The 16259-nt window shown below is 38.3% G+C and overlaps 1 protein-coding gene across 6 annotated transcripts in view; it reads right to left on the bottom strand.

Annotated features, from left to right (window-relative positions):
- Positions 1–16259, bottom strand: part of LOC132099008 (neuron navigator 3-like) — a 333516-nt gene that overhangs the window by 34387 nt on the left and 282870 nt on the right. The gene's annotated exons all lie outside the window — the stretch shown is intronic.

Below are 16259 nucleotides of genomic sequence, written 5' to 3'. Positions count from 1 at the left end.
GTCGGCATTCACTTTACTTTCGTTGAGTGTAAGGTGCAAATGTCCATTCATGCATGCAGTAATACTCTCATGCAATATTCAGTGATGAAAGAACCATTAAACTCAGCAACAATAAAACTCAATAAACCTTGATTTGCATCCTATGTGGTTTAAAACAAATCAATTTCTCGATCACTAGCTGTGTCCATTGGTCTATAAAATATGTTTCATGCAGCAGCATAATTATGGCAAAGGAACATATTTCAGATGAAATTAACTATTGTCTGTATGGTTGCATAACAGTCTATCTATCTATCTATCTATCTATCTATCTATCTATCTATCTATCTATCTATCTATCTATCTATCTATCTATCTATCTATCTATCTATCTATGTGTGTGTGTGTAAAGAACAAATGCTGTATTTTAAGTGCATGCAGCCATCAGCCAGTAATTTTCACTTATATAAATCAAATTGAATCAAGATAAAAAACAAGGTGCGCTGTCTGCAGCCTTTGTCTGCGCTGATCTTCTTTTACAAACACGTCATTTAAATGAACTGTAACTCCGTGAATACTCAACGAAAATACATGAGAGAGATATCTATAGAAAGCTTGACATGTCTATTTTTAAACTAAACAAGTGCCGCCGAAAACAGATATTCTGTGATAAAGTAATCCATATGAAAACAACGCGATGTCTGTTTTTCATGTCTCCCTTCATTATATCTAATGTGACCACGCCCCCGCGCCGAACGCGCTATTCAGATTGAAACTGAAGCGCGTGGCTTGAATACGCCCATAACAGAAGAAAAAGCAGCGAGACTGTTCAAGGTTTTTTTTATTTTAGTGTTTGCTTCGCGATGAGAGGAATAACACATAATTGACCCCAAAAAGATGTGATGTGGTTGAGGATTTGAGAAATGGATTTCCTCAGAAAAAAAGAATGAAGCACTTTATTCAGCAGAGATCATAAACATGAGTAAGTCTCTTTTTATTTATTTATATACTTGTACTAGTTTTCACATAACGTGTAAACGTTTTACTAGTTAGACTTTTTCCAAATTATAATTCCTGACTAAATGTATAATCAAGTGAAACATTATGAAGTTTCAATAACAATATACAACACTATACCCTTCGAAAGCTTGATGTAAATAATATAAATGTAACAAATAGATAACTGTAACAAATGTAAAAACAATGCTTTTCTTTCCATTTATTCCCCCTAAAAACCCAGAAAAATATTCTCAGCTCTTTTCAACATTAATAATAATGATGATAATAATAACAACAAACGTTTTTTTTTTTTTTTTAGAAAATAAGATTGTTAAAAGGATTTCTGAAGGATTGTGTAACTGGAGTAAGCATGCCAAACAATTTGTTTGAAAGTCAGCTTTGATTGTTTCTAATAAACTGTTTAACTGCTCCCCCAAGTGGATATTAAATTATGTTGTGGGATAATTAAATATATATTCTTAATAAACTACAAACATAAAATTATATAGATTTATTTTGTTCTCACATTCTCTCTTGTAACTCCTCACTCACAGTGGCACAGATGACTGAATGGCTCATTATGCAGCTCATTATGCGGCCCTTTGTCTTCTCAGGTGTAAATCACAATGATATTCATGGTAGTTGACGCCTACTCGCATATGACTTTTACCAACAAAAAGTGTCTTAGAAAATTTAAATCAATATATTGTTTTCTGTGAGTGAGTAAACAAGATGATTTTCACATCATTTAGAAAGAAAAATTCTAGGCTACAAGCTCCAGTTCTCAAAAATCCCGGGAACCAATGTTCTTTATGTGTTTTTTTGCCTTATTCAAGCGTTTTAACATTTTTAGTTTTTCACTAACCACGCATAATATTTTTTTTCTCAAAAACACAATCATGTACATACATGCATTTCACATATTATTACAGCCCAGTTTGTGCTGATTACAGTGAGATGAGTCTTTAACCATTTAGATATTTATAAGAAACTGAAAAAAGCACAAATGTCAAGGCATGACAAAACTTCTCCAGGCCCCAAAAATACCCTTAGACTCCAGAGGGTTAAACAAGACATACAAGAATTCAAAGAAATTCAAAGTCTTAAGGACATAATGCCATGTTAATTATTTTTAATTCTTCACGATAACATGGAAATTCATTTCAAAGAAACTCATTTACAGAAACAATTTCTGCTATCAAATGATCCCCAAAGGGAAAATGTACAACATTTAGCAGTCTTTCAATGTTGACGCTGATATACAGTAACGAAACACTAAATATTCTTTTCAAATGTGCAACACAAAATATAATCTAATTTAACAGAGTAAATATTGTCAATATAAATCAAAACGAAAACAAAGTATTTCATGCTAGACTGAAACTACATTAAACCAAACAGTGACAGGCCTGTTAGAGTCACCAACATACCAAACTATGTCTCAAAACCAGTGACCACTACTGAGTGAGGCAAACGGGTGAACACTAACTCACCGCCCTGCGATTGATGCTGTCTAGCTGTCTGCAAGCCACCCATGTCATGCTGTAGCTCCAGGGGAGGAGAAATCAAGAGAATAGAAGCTAAGGAGAGGGAAAAAAGGATGGGAAGAAGATAGAGGAAGAATTCAACCCACCTGCTTGGCTGCAAAACACGGGCTGGAGGGAAGAGAGCAACTCGCCACTTCTTACAGCTCCACTCCGCCCCCCACACCTCACCCCTCCCCTGGGCCCATCATGCACTCTGAGAAATGCTTCAGACATCCCCAACCAACTGGGGCGTTGCCAGAAGAGACAGACTCCAAATCAAAGTCAGAGTCAGGGTCAAACTTGAAGTTGAATGCTGGGTAACACAAGGGAAAGGATGCGCAATGACCTTTAGCCACTGAAACTTTGGGAACTGGAAAAATCCATCTCTTATTTATAAATTCTTAATGGTCCTGATTAAATAAATGCATACTTGCCTTAAAAAGATGCGTCATTCGAAGTAAAAAAAAAGAAGTGAAATGTTCTTCGGCAGTTGTATTTGTACAGCTTAATCAAATCAGTTTGAATGAAATGACCTTGTGGAGGCAGAGTATGACAATGTCTTTTATGAAATCAGGGACAGTCAAAAGTCACTCCACTGGCTTGAGTGAAAAATTTACTTGACTTCTGCATTGCAGAGGAAAACGACAACCAGCCACCACCGAAACACTAAATCTGCAGACCTGAGCTTCAGATACACTGCATTACTTCTGCAAATCAATACACTGGCACCACTCAGGGATGTAGAAGCTCTAGTTTTCAAACAGACAAACCTCTAATCACAGAACCAGGGAACTGCATTTTAGATTAGTGATTGTATTTCATGAAACTCTGTCCCATTTGTTTCTGCTGAAGAAAAGGCAGTTCAGGGCCATTTAAATGGGCTCTGGACCACACTCTTAATCATGAAGTCCTGGAATCATAGCTATTTATTTCACACTACTTAAAACTTGTATTTACTTTAGTTATCATGCATTTGGCGTGATGTTCTGATGAAGTCGGAAGGTAAAGGGGTGATTAAGTTACGTAATTTAATTACAAAATTATTGTAACTGTAATTAGTTACAGTTACTAAGAAAAAATGAGTAATTAAATTACAGTTACTTATGAATTTTTTTACGATTACAAAGGGGATTACATTTGAATATTTACACACATCCACATACAGATTTAACTGATTTCTTTCCCAAATTGCACTGACTATTCTGAGACATACAGCCCTAATAATTTCCGGGATGCGGAAATACAGTCTGGTTCGTAGAATCCAGTCATAAAAACGGAATGCCTAACACGTACGGAATATGCCACATTTTGGATGACTAAATCAAAAGTAGGTCAGTACACTTGAATCAAAACATGACATCGACTAGTGTCTGTGAATATAAAGCCCCAAAAATGCAATATATGACTTGCACATTCTGCGTGTCTGTGGAAATCAGGCAAGGACTGGACACCGGGAGAACCGGGACAATTCCCAGTGGCCTGGCAGCCGATTTTGCCCCATTATTTAATATCATTATTGTATAATTGCCTGCAGAATGTACTAAAGCGATCATTTGCGAATCCGCCATTTGATAATTAAATCTCTAATAAGTCATGAATTGTTCATGACTCGCGCGCTCTCCGTGCCTTCGCCAAACGGTTTGGATCAGACTCAGAGTAATCAATGCGAGAGAGAGAGAGAATAGAGTGCACTGCTGGAGCAGAGAAGCAGAACTACTGTTCAGGGTTTTAGGTCAGTTTCATCTGTAAAGATGCTTTTTTGTAGGGGTGCACCGAAATTTCGGCTGCCGAAAATTTTCAGCCGAAATGGCATTATCGGTTTCGGGCCGAAATAAAAAAAACAGCCGAAAACGTAAACCGAAAATGAATGTCACCCGCCCCTCCCATCTAAACCTAACCTAAGCAAGCCCTTAGGTTTCACTCACGGTCGAGCTGTTATCACGCGTCTGCCTATCAAAGATTAAGCATGTCAAAGGGCTGTCACAATCAAAAAAAGCTTGTCACAAAAGCTGCACAATCGATCGGACCAAACAACACAGGTTTCGAAAACGAAAACAGGGAATCGATTTTAACGGCCTTCTCTCGGAGCGCGTCCAGCTCGTCACTATACGCTCGCAGCGAACGCGCGTCACACAGCAACTGCAGGTTCTGACACACACACACACAGAGCCTATTAGTGCATAATATCAATGTAGCCTTCAGTAATGTTTTTCATTGATGTTATGGCAGTCCACATTGCTGACTTGTGCGCGTCTCAAGCGCCCTCTTTACATTCGCCCTAATGCCTGTTTAGTTGTCGGTGGATTTGCCTATATTTTGCGTTGAAAAACGGATCAACGCCAAATAAAGGCAATTTACTAACGACTCAATGAACACTTTGCCTATGTCTCAAAAATCGAACAGGATTTTTTTTTCACAAAAGTGACAGCCCTATATGAGAGACACCAAAGTTGCAATATGTAACATTTGTTCTGCAAAAATCTCCAAAATTGTGGATTTTTTTTGCACAATTTTTTAAAAACTATTTTATTTGATGGAACATAAAACTTGAAGAATAATTATTATTTATATTTATTGTAAAAAATATTTTATGTTTTGTTATGTAACTGTTAATAAAAGTTTGATTATTATATTGTGATTTTTCAATTCAGATCCATTAAATCCAAGCAATATATATATACGTTTTTAAAAGAAGCCATTTTCGGCTTCAGTTTCGGTTTTCGGCCAAGTGCATCCTAAATTTTTGGTTTCGGTTTCGGCGCAGAATTTTCATTTCGGTGCATCACTACTTTTTTGTCTTTGTTTTTTTATTTATTTAATCAAGCAGCAGCACGTTGCTCATCAGTCATCACTCAAAATACTATATAAAGGACATCATTATTATCAGTTGTAATGTTACAGAAGTAATTTAGCTGAATTTTTTTTTTTTTTTTTTATAGGTTTAGGGGGAGCTATGACAGACAACAACACAACCCTTACGAAAATTAACATTTTAACTATAAATCCAGAGAAAATGGTTACTATTGTTTAACTGTGATAACAAAAAATGTAAAATTATTTTTCAAATGTATTTATTTAAAAATAAAAACAAATCCATTTGCAAAAAAAAAAGGTTATTTTACTTTTATATAGGCTAATAAAAGCATGGTTAATTTTTGTAAGGGAAAAACATGACTCGTGTACAGTATTAGGATTTTTCTATAAACATTGTAGTATTGTAGAGTATTGTATTGTAAAGTATAGTTTTGTTCAATCTTGAGTATTAAAGTCATGAGAGAGATGGATAACAGGGCAAAATAAAGAGACTGAAGAGAAAAATGGAAGTGAAGGTGCAGTTCAGGAGAGAACTTTTAATTATTTTGCATGTCCCCAAATTAAAGATTTAAACCTTTTTTATGTCAGGTCCATACAAAAAATAGTTTTGTCCATGAATTTGTTTGTATGAGTTTGAATTTTCCAGTGCGAATTTTTTTCCCAGTCCGCCCCTCCTGTAAATTAATGGCAAAGACATGGTTTCATTTACTACACAGAGGCCTACTGAAGCTCGCAGTGTTTTCAACCTCTGCCATCTCAATATAGGAGTAAACGAGCACATAAACAAAATTTCTAGAACTGCTCTGTGTCACTTCATGTGCATTTTACTTATTTTGAGAAAACTATCATCATATACAGAGACAGCAGTTTCAAAAAAACACCAATGTTTCAGGAGTTTATTACACAGAATACGTCACATGCTTATTAGATAAATGTATTTAAGTTGATGTATATGCTTTTATTTATTATTCTTTTATTTTCACAAATTTAGAAAAGTAATCAAAAAGTACTCAAAAGTAAATAGTTACATTACTTTAATAAAGTAATTGAAAAAGTTACACTACTATTACATTTTAAACAGGGTAAGTTGGAATCTGTAACCTATTACATTTCCAAAGTAAACTTCCCAACACTGCCTAAGAGAAGATACATTTTATAAAATATTAAGAACATTTATATATATATAGTAATTTACTTCTTTTAATGAGTCAAAAATGCATAGCTAACATTATACTTTAGAAATTAATTTCTTTGCAAGGGGGTTCTTATTTTGAGGTCTTCGGGATTAAAACGTTTGAAAACCTATTATATAGTAGTAATGTATGCCAGGTTTTTCTGTCTGGGCACTAATGAAACCTGTTGTTTGTTTATGTGGACAGTGTTTCTGTTTACATCCTCAGGGCAATGATCAATCCAAATGTTCTATTACTTACTGACTTTAAACAGTGTTTGCCACTAGCAGAGTATCCCCATTTAATCCATTATCTAAACAGATGCACACTGTCTGCGTGAAAAATTGAGTATGAATCCCAAAACCAGACAGTGCAAGCAGAGAAAGAACTTGATTTTTGTATCATACATTCTAGAAAAATTTGCCAAAAGCTGTGACATAGAGAAATATTGGCTCAATCATGGCCCTTTATTGATCAGGACCAGAACACCAGAACACCATTGCTGTTAGCATGTTTGCTAAGCTAATGACACAATGCACTAAGCAGCAATAAATAAGTAAATAATACTGTGACGAGTGGGGCGGGGCCGAGAGCCGTGGGAACAGGAGCGAGGCCGGTGGAGTGATTGGAGATGAACGACACCTGTTCGACCCACCGGTCTCGAGTCCCACGGAGGAGATGGAAGGATATAAAACAGGAGCGACGACAGTGAAGGACGAGAGAGGACCAGGCCTGGGTTTTAGTTTGTGTTTTGCTTTTTATTTGTGCGCGTCAGTCGTCCGCGAGGGGCTGACGCGCTGTTTTGTATTTATTTTCTCATTATTAAATATCAGTTGATTGTCCACCGGTTCCCGCCTCCTTCTTCCCAATGAATATGAAGTTTTTATTATTACAGTGGTGCCGAAGCCTGGGAGAAGGAGGGACGTGCTGCTGAAGATCCCTCGCCGCTGTGGTGAATCCGCGGTGCCATCGAGCAGGCGAGGGAGTGTGCCGCCATGGACGCTCGAGGCGGTGGGCTGGAGTGAGTTGCCGGGGACGGGCGAGCTCGCTACCAGCAGGCCGCGATGTGGAGGGGCGGCTGCCGTCCGTGAGGGAGCGGAGGAGTCGGAGCCGTTCGCCAGGGGGCCGGAGCCTGCTGCCTCCGTGAAGGAATCCGGAGGAGCAGGGAACGGGGGACTCCTGCCGGCTGCCCAAAACCGGAGGAGCCATCGCCGTCCACCGGGCGGCGGAGGAGTGTCGTGCCGTCCGCCGAGGGCCGTCCAGTGCCACCGCCAGGCACCGCGGAGGAGATCACCCAGCTGGTGGAGGGCCGAGCAGCAGTGCATCTTGAACCGGAATTTCTTTTTTTCTCCTCTCTCCCCTCTGTCGCTCCTCCTTCCATCTCCTTTTCTCTCGCCTCGTCTGTCCTACCCCCAGGTTCCCGCAGGTCCCCGTGAGTGGTCCACCCGGAGGGAGGGGTGGGGTGGGGTGGGAGTAGAGCGCAGTCTCGGGAGTACCCCCCGGCCTGCGAAGGGCGATGGGGGTATGTGACGAGTGGGCGGGGCCGAGAGCCATGGGAACAGGAGCGAGGCCGGTGGAGTGATTGGAGATGGACGACACCTGTTTGACCCACCGGTCTCGAGTCCCACGGAAGGAGATGTAAGGATATAAAACAGGAGCGACGACAGTGAAGGACGAGAGAGGACCAGGCCTGGGTTTTAGTTTGTGTTTTGCTTTTTATTTGTGCGCGTCAGTCGTCCGCGAGGGGCTGACGCGCTGTTTTGTATTTATTTTCTCATTATTAAATATCAGTTGATTGTCCACCGGTTCCCGCCTCCTTCTTCCCGATGAATATGAAGTTTTTATCATTACAAATACACAGCATGCACAAATATTGGGCAAAATAGTCATTTTGCAAAAACAATGAACTATTTTTATCGTCACATTTCAGTACTCCGTAAGTTTTTTTGTAATCAGCATTGGATTACAAATTTTTGAATGCAGCATAATTATGTTGCCTATAATTATTCTGTTGTTCTGTAAATTCTGTAAAAAGTGCTGACCAACAACATTCTGAGTAGCTTTCTCTATTTAGTTACTACTTTACATCCTGAGGGAGTTAGAATAGATTTACACTGACATACCAACAAAGTTTGTATACTGAAAATGAGGAGGAATTATGTAGAAAAGGCTCAAGAGAAAAGAAAATGTTATTAACATGAAACTGTTTACAGTGTGGGTTGACCTTAAACTGTCTAGAGCCAGGCTCAGGTTGATTTGTTGTTTGATGGATGGTCTTGAATGCAAAAGGAAGGAAACACAAACCAAGAGGCTGGCAGGGGGTCTCAGGATCGGGAGTCATGGGAAACATGGTCAGATATAAAGTAAAATACAGAGAAAACATAGTCCTTGAAATATGGTGTCAAAAGCACCTCTCAACGTTGTAATCAACAATTTATCTCTCAGAAATTTCTGTGCACTTTATCTAGCTTATGTATTGTGTAAATAAACTGACATTGTATCATACATATCCTGATTGTGAAATACATAACATTTTGGAGACAAAACAATAGAAGTAAAAAAATCTATATATTCATGACTGTTTTAAAATATAAACTATTTGAAGTACTTTGGGGAGCAGAGTAAGAAGATTCATTCATTTATGAAGCGGGCACATGAATCTCAATTAGTGAGTTATTTCCTGCACCAAATGAGATGGTACGGTGACCATCTATAACCTGAAAGAACTCCGTGACTCCATTTCAATGTGATGAATGAAGTTGCAGGAATCATTTTCAGTTTAGAACAATTATTCATCCTGTCAGACTGGTGCATAAAAATCCTGAATCCATCACAAAACCACATTGGTCTAATAGGAATCTTTGTCAATGACTGTAAAATCACATCACTACAAAATCCTCCTGCTGTTTACCACAGAATAACAAAACCACGGCTCATTTTAACATCAGTCCTTCAAACACAAACTAACTCTCATATCTTCATTCGCTCTCACTCCCTTCTCAGGAATAAACACAAACCAATCCCATAAGCTTTCCTTTCAAGTACAAAAATGCCGAGCAAGCTGTCATAAGCAGCCAACCTCTTTATCTGCATCTGAAAGCGAAGGGTTTTACTTATTCATGTCGGCGTGCTGTCATAAGGGTCCTGCTTTCTCAGACTCAGAGCTGCCGCTAGCCATGCCTCATCTATGTTGCATGATGGGAGTATTTATAGCTAAAGTCTTTCAGCCATCATTGGTCTAATCTTATGGTAACTGATTTCCAGACATCATCACAATGATGCATATATAACTTTTTTATCAGACAGACACTGAATTCCCATTACGTTCAGTCTGAAATGGCTTCATCGCAGTAAAATGACCTGTTTCATGCAAGTCAACACTGTCTTTTTAATAAATATTATTACAGGATTACTAAAAACAACACTGTGAGATTACAGTAAGATTAACAAGCAGCAGTCCAGTTTTGCACTTTTGGCCAGATTTCTACGAGGCAAAATTATTGCCATTATACGGGAGACGTGTTGTTGTTGGCCAGGCCTCATTTCTGCTTATTCAGCAGTCAAGAGTTTTAAAAGGGCAACAGCAGATTGAAATAATCTAATTTCCCCCAGCCTGAGGGATTCAAACTGAGCTGCACACCACAGCAGGAGAGAAAGGGAGTAAGCTTTGTTTAAATGCCCAAATCTCAGCAGTCACACTCTTTGAGGTTCTTCATACAGATGGCCACTCAAAGCATATGACAGCCACAATTACACTACTACACACTGCCAATATGCAAACACACTACTGACTGGCTTTCTGATTCAAACAGATAAAAGTTAGCCAGACTCCAGCATGTTGAGCAATGATAAGAGTTGCTAACATCAGCCGCGTGTGTCGACAGTTCAACCTTTGCCTTGATGCTCATGTAGGCAATGCTAGTTTGAGTCTGGCTCACATTATTTACTGATTCTCTCTCACTGTTGCCTATGCTCTCAATATTGTAAAATAAGAACAAAAACACATTTGGTGGAAATGTAACTTTTGAAATCATAAACTTTAAAATTCATTGTCTAATATCAATGAGATTTTAAATAATTAACACATAATAATTAGAAAATAACATACATTATAACAATATTACATATAACAATAGTATATATAAATGTATTATATTATATATATTAAACAATATTATCTAACATAAAAACGTAGGCATCTGTTTAAATCCCTTTAACCCTTAAGCTTTAGTATAAACACTACAATATATTGAGTAAATTAACAATTTAATATAATATAATATAATATAATATAATATAATATAATACAATATAATATAATATAATATAATATAATATAATATAATATAATATAATATAATATAATATAATATAATATAATATAATATAATATAATATAATATAATAGCATATTATGACATAGCTTAGTAAAGTTTTATTAATTTACAGTATTATTCAGATTTCTGCAGCAGAGCCAAAGTGATGACTTCAGCTGTAGATTATAAGTGCATTGCAGGAAAGAGTCAGAATCGGATTTGGAACAGCATTAAGCAGCGACTGTAATGAGTCCCTGTGGAACCTTCTGCTTTTTCCACCCTAACATCACATCGCACAGAGAACAAATGCACAGGGATCATGTTTATCTCGCCAATTAGAGCAGGCGATTGGTCAGGGAGTCAGAGATTAGTGAAATGTTAACCATAAAATACACAGGTTCGGACTACTAAACATTCCGTAATCATTTATAGAAATATGAGAGAAAGCTATCAGAATTGGAGAGAAAGAGAGAGAAAAATTTCTCAATCCCAATCTAAAGTCGCAGGGGATGTGAGCTGACAGTTTTCCTCAATCACATCCCCTCTGGACAGGTAGGGTTTATTAGTCTAGGGACTGAGGTTCAGTCTGGGGATTTTCAGCACAGCTGATCCTTATCCACAGAAATACTGTTACCGGAGGCAAGACCAAAATACATTTCTCCCCTAGGCTCGCGATTCTGCCAGTTTACTGGATTTTTGATTGTGAAAAACACTTGACACCGATGGGAAATGGAAACAGCTTGAAACCCAAGAATCCCAAATGAAGAAGCAGGTAGTCCAAAGACAGAACTGCCTAATGCAAACTGTACACAGAAATGGCTAGTGTTGTCAAAATCATAAGCTCCAGGATTTATCATTGCATCAGCATGCACTTCAATGAAATGGGCTACATGGATCATATCATATTAATACCGTAGTAGTAACAATAATAATAATAATAGTTGGTTTTGTTATGATCAGGGTTATTATTAGTTTAGTTCCCTTTCGAAAGGGAACTCCACCCTGCGTCCTCTAGAGGGTCCTTTGGGAATGCTGTCAGCATAACCGGGGCCTGAAGCATGAATGAAATAACGACAATGAACTTGACACTGGCAGGCGGAAGCTTATGACGTAAGCAAATGAGCGACTGCGGATATAAAAGGGCACTTGTAGAACACATCATCCTCTTTTTTGTCTTGAAGCCTTGTGTATGAAGCTCATATGAGTTTGACTCACGAGAGAGTAGGATGCGCTCACTGTGGAACTCGCGGAACTAGAGGTCTGTACTCCAGTTTGTGCCAGCGTTTGCACGAACGTGTTCGCCTCTCGGGGGAGTTGAACAAAATTGCCACGCTGCGAGATGTGATTCCATTGAGAATGCCTGATTCTTTTTGGAGAATTTAGCACCTCTCACCCATGTTTCGGGTGTCGCGGCTGCCGACGCAGTTAATCAGGCTGATCACGGGGATTGTAGGCAGGGCATGGAAGGAATCTGACGAGGAATGCATTTTCTTCCATAATTCCTTATATATATATATATATATATATATATATATATATATATATATATATATATATATATATATATATATATATATATATATATAGCATAGGAACTGTGTATAATGTGGGTTATCTACATTATTGGTGAAGGAGGCTCCTGACTTGCTGAAAAAAAAAAAAAAAAGTTGTTAGGCACTTGTTTGAGCCTCCTCATTCTCTCAGCCCAGGTTGTGAGGCTCTCTGTCAGCCTCCCTGATCAGTTGTCCTGGGGGATTGCTAGGCTGAGATCACAGTTCCAGGTGCTCTCAACAAAGCTCTGTGGAGCTGCTTAGACAGAACTATTAGTATGGAGGAGATTCACTACTGTGTCTAGCGTTTAGTAGTCAGGTCTCCTCTCATTTTAGAGAGACGTTATGTTGAGACATCCACTCTTAACTTGATTGACAGCCTGTATGTTGAGTCGGTTTGGCCTCCTCTCACTTGAGAGAGTCATTCTGCTGAGGCCTCCATTCATCAGAGCTAGTTAGATAGCGTTAGCAAGTGTTCGGCCTTTCGAGGCTGCATTGATAAACCGCTACAAGGCTTCCTCTTATTAAGAGGGTTTTCTGGTGAAGCCTCCACTCCACAGAGCTCCACCTAGGCAGTAGAAGGAGTGTAGGCTCTTTTATTTGAGCCTCGCTAACTGCCTCTGGCATTAAATGTAGCTAGGTCTCCTCTCAGTTTAGAGAGTCATTATGCTGAGACCTCCACTCTTAGAGCTCCAGACTTTGGCGGGTGAGTTAGTCTATGATGTTTGGAGCTTGAGCCTGCCGTAAAGCCTAGCGGTTTTGCTGGTAGGGATGCTGTTCCTCAAGTCCTGCCTTGGGGAAACAGTAACCTAGGCACTTATCCCTCAGCATGGCGGCGTTGGTATACCGTTCCCAAAGCGCCCTCTAGAGGACGCAGCGTGGGGTTCCATATTCTCAGGGAACCATGGTTACATGCGTAACCTGAGACGTTTTTAGTTTAGTTAAAGGCAGGGTAGGTAAAAAAAAAAATGTATAAAAAACTTTTTTTCCAAATTTGTTTAAACTTTATTTATATACCAATACATAATTAAAATGTAAGTACTCTGAAAAAGAAAGTATAAAAATCGAGTGTCTGTAGACCTCTCACGACTGTTTTAAAGACAGCTCATTATTTCGATTCACTCCACCCCCTCCCTTCTGGGCTCCTTCCAAAGCTTCTACTACGGCTCGCTAAGTAATGTTATGTTAGCTATATTACGCAGCTACGTGTGCTAATGACACATGCTTCATGAAAAAAATATGTATGATCAAAATACAAAAAGAAAGATTTACCTGTCCAGAAGAAAAAAAGCCATCAAGGAGTCACTTTTCAGCCCCTTGAGTTCCCTCAGTTCTCGCCATCGCTGGAAAGCCACGCCGATATTAACTCACGTTTTATTTATTTGTTTATCCAAAGACTTTTTGTTCATTGCCTTTTCTTGTACTGTTACGGTCTTCCTTTTTTTGCCTGGTTTGCCTTCACTAACTGCATAGGCTGGTACTGTGAATTTTGCTTGCTGTTTCTCTGCCATTGTTTTGGTATTCCTAGGATCCGTGCCTGTTGAATTCCTCAAATCAAACGTGCACGCGCAAGTGGGCAGGTCATGTGTGGCAAAAGGGTGGTTGCCATGGTTGCGAGAGAGTGACAGTCGCCTAAGCCAATCCTATGTTTCGTCCCGAAATGGAAATAATGAGCTGCATTTAATACAGATTAAACGGATTAGAGTCACTCGATTTTTATACTCTTTTTATCAGAGTACTTACATTTTAATTATGCATTGATATATATATAGAAAGTTTAAACAAATTTGGAAGAAAGTTGTTTATACATGTATTACCTACCCTGCCTTTAAATTTTTTTTTTTTTTTTTTTATAAATGTTAACTAAATTCAATGACTTGCCAATGTCAATCATGTTGCTATGGGACATTTCTGAATTTTATTTAGATTTATGTACTAACTAAAACTGTAATAAAAATGTATGAAAATAGACATTAAGTGTATAGACAAACATAAAATAACTACTAAAAATGAATATATATTACAAATACTTTAACTAAAATACATACAATTATAAACAAGACCTATATTTCATTTAGTTCTCAGAATTACATCAAATATTATATGTACAACCCTTAACGTCTTGTAAACACTGTTGGTTGGTCACTATGGATGTGAGCAGGGCCGGATTAACCATAAGGGCAACTGGGCAATTGCCCAGGGGCCCAAGACCTCTAAGGGCCCAGGGCAGCAAGGGCACGAGCAAAATACTGTATCTGGTAATCTCCCGCTTTATATTAAACAAACTGTCAACACGGGCTTTTGCGCTGCACAGAGAGATGCTGCGCTGCCTATGACTTTGAACGTGAGTTGAGAGCGGTTGAGAGTCAGTCTCATGCGGAATGACCAATGAAGAGAGGGCCTCAAGTTAAGACCCTCTCCTCATTGGTCAGTCCGCATGAGGTGTGTCAAATGTTACGCCGAGCGGGTTACGTCAGGCGTTGCTACCACAGATAAAAATCTGACATGGAGAAGCTAAGTGGGAGCGCGAAGCGGAAATTAAAAAAGGAAAAGGACATCAGAAACGCAGAAAATTTTAAGTATATACCTAAAATAGGTCATTTCTTCACTCCTGTTAATGTTGCCGAGAGTTCTGTTAAGTCAGCTTCCGTCAACGACGAGGACAACTCAGCTAGCCAGGACTTTTCTTCAAGATGCCAAATGAAAGCAAACATGCACTCCCTAATTATTTAGGATTAAAATTGTGTGTTTTGCCAGGTTTTGAAGTATTTATTTTTATCTTTCTATTTTAGCTATTGGACATGAACTTGTTAGTGGCCTTGATTTGGAAGATGTTATACACCAGTTTGCACAGTCAAAGTCCAGAAAAAAGCAATTGTAAGATGTGTTTGCCAAATGAAGGCATTTCAAATTCAAACATGCACTTCCTCATTATTTAGGACTAAAATTGTGTGTTTTGCCAGATTATGTAGCATTTATTTCTGTCTTGTCCTCTTCAGAGAAATTGACAGATTTCTAAATGTTTATGTAGCACTACAATGTTTAACTGGTTAATTGTGCTGTGATATGTTGTTGTTCTATTTTAAAACAAGTTAAAATGAGCTTAGGATAAAAATGTTTATGAGCAGATAATAGTGATACTGCATTTTATTTATTTATTTTTTTCGATGAGGTGTCAGCTTTATTAAAATGCTGTATATTGTTGTGGAGGGAAAACTGGCAGATTTCAAATTGTTTGTGTTGGACTAATAACTTGATTGCCTTGTTGAATTCTGAGGAGACAGGGTCACCCTGTCAGGGTGATTTCTGCTTAAAATGAGCTGAGGACCAATATTTTCCTTGATGTGTTGTCTGTGGTCTTCTGTTATAGCTCTATCAATTCAATACATTTATATTGGGAATAAATGTTGTTAAATAAACAATGGTTTGAAAGTGGTTGCTTATTTATTCATTTTTGTGAAAATGGAGGATATTTCCCTCCCTCTCAATGTAGTGGGTCAATTTTACCAGATTATACAGATGCTGATGTGTTTTGTTTTCATAGCATTATATGTGAGTGAATGTCTTTGATAGGGGACATAGTAGTGCATTTGTAGTTCTATGAGCATTTAAATATTTGTAAATCAAAATACACCTGATGACAGTTAGAACTTGAAGTATTGAGTATATTTACTGTATATTACAGTAATATATTCTGTATATGACCATATTATGGTGATCCTGGGGTCGTGATGATGGGGCCCTTGAATATTGTTGCCCAGGGTACAACAAAGTGTTAATCTGGCCCTGGATGTGAGTCAAAAGGCTTGATATATAACTGAGTAGTTCCTTGTCCAGTTAACCTCTAAAGTGAACCAGACATTATGCTAAACTGCAACACTTATGTGAAACTAACCAATAGGT

Source organism: Carassius carassius, chromosome 22 (assembly GCF_963082965.1).
Source record: "Carassius carassius chromosome 22, fCarCar2.1, whole genome shotgun sequence".
NCBI lineage: Eukaryota > Metazoa > Chordata > Actinopteri > Cypriniformes > Cyprinidae > Carassius > Carassius carassius.
Note: the sequence above shows the minus strand (reverse complement) of the source record. Positions and strands in the feature narration are given on the sequence as shown.